Source organism: Echinops telfairi, unplaced genomic scaffold (assembly GCF_000313985.2).
Source record: "Echinops telfairi isolate 266 unplaced genomic scaffold, ASM31398v2 ScPeMD7_5868;HRSCAF=6743_0, whole genome shotgun sequence".
Classification (NCBI taxonomy): Eukaryota; Metazoa; Chordata; class Mammalia; order Afrosoricida; family Tenrecidae; genus Echinops; species Echinops telfairi.
The window spans coordinates 6,822,319-6,824,274 of NW_022109767.1; positions in this window are offsets into that span (position 1 = coordinate 6,822,319).

Consider the following 1,956-nt stretch of genomic DNA (forward strand, 5'->3'; position numbering starts at 1 on the left):
TAACTTATAAGTTATAAGATAACTTATAACTTCTTCACATTCATATATTTAGCCTTTTCAAGTGATAGAGGCTTGGCAGAAAGAGAAACGGCTTTAATCTATTGCTGCTCATGCAATCGGACCAGCGGAAAAAAAGGACAGACCAAACTCAGTACCATTGAGTCAACTCTGACTCAAAGCGATCCTATGGGGCAGGGTAGAACTGTCTCAGAAACCCACAGGGGCAGTACCACCCTGTCCTATAGGGTCGCTATGAGTCGGCATCCACTCGATGGTATTGAGTTTGTTTGGGGTTTGACCAGTTGTTGGCCACTTTGCAACCATCAGGGACTCCTCGATTAACAATGATGGAGTCAGCTAGAATAGTCTTCAAAACTTCAACAGAAATTGCTCTGCAGTGTGATAAGCCCTGTAACAGAGGGAGGTGTGGAAAGGATATTTAACCCAAACATAGGCCATAGAATTCAGACAAGCCCTCAGACCACCAGGGTGTGTTATGCTTGAAACACAGTCGCAGTCATTGATGTTGGACCTAAGGATCCAATATGGAATAAACCAAAGTCCTTCCACCCAAACCTGAGCATCCCTGTATCAAGAACAAAGCCAATGAGTAGATACTGTGCTATTTACATGAGTATTCTTTACTTTGTCTCTAGGTCCTAATACCCATTGCAATAGCTACACGGAACCCACCGACAAGCTTCATGATTAAAGGGTTTATGAAGGAAGTTAACTACCGTGTTTCCCCGAAAGTAAGACATCCCCCCAAAATATGACCTACTTACAGTTTTGCCTCTTGCTGACAGCTAAGGCACCCCTGAAAATAAGACCTCCCTGAAAATAAGGCCTCCCAAAGCTACCATAACTCTGGACTCTGCATCATTGTGGCGGGTGCCACCACACAGCTTACTGTTAGCCGCAGCGCCGCCGGAGCAGACAGGAAGTGCGAGGTCTCTTTTAATAAAACAATAAATGTGTACCGTATTCTTCTTCATGGAAAAATAAGACATCCCCTGAAAATAAGACCTAGTGCATCTTTGGGAGCAAAAAGTCATATAAGACACTGTCTTATTTTCAGGGAAACAGGGTAGTGAGACAGGCTCAGGGTAGAGTTGTTTATCAGGATATGTTATAGAGTTCCTTCAGGTCTTCAAATCAATGCCCAAAGGGGCCTACTGCTCCACTGGAAACCTCAACCTGAAGGCATTCAGCTCAAGCTCCATGGTCCAGTGAGCCCAGCTTCTCCAGCTAAATGCCCAGAGGCACCCCACTCCCCAAGCCAGCCTCTTACCCAAAGCACTCAGCTTTTGCTTGCTCCATGGGTTGAGAAATCCATGACTCTGTTGCATGCTCTGGCTCCTGGTTCTGCTACTGCTCCTCTGATGTCACAGCTGTATTCTGGATCCAGAAGTTTCACTGAGCAGGAATCCTGGGTCCACAGGACATGCTCCCCTCCTAGCTCTTGAGGGTAATGAGATCCCTCCTTCTCCCTCCTTCTCAGAGGGTGCATTTTATATGCAGCACGATGGCTATTCCAGGGACTCTCGGTTACAATTCACTCACAGGTGAATCCTATTAGTATCTTCCCCCACCTTCTCAGTTGGTGGGAGTTAGAGACTTTGGTTAGAAGAGCCACCCTAAATAATTCACTGCCCCTGCAGTTCTACCTCATGGGTGTTGTTATTGTTGCTGGGTGCTGCCCAGTCCATTACAACTCATGGTGACCCCATATAATGGATGTCGTGGGACCATCCCATAGGGTTTTCTTGGTTGCAGTCTTTATGGGAGCAGATTGCCACATCGTTCTCCCATAGGACTTTGGGAAGACTTTGGATAGGTCTGAACAGAACAGTGATTTGTTGAACTAACTTCTTTTTTTGTGTAATCCTTTTATTGGGAGCTCATACAACTCTTAACACAATCCATACATACATCAACTGTGTCAAGCACATTTGT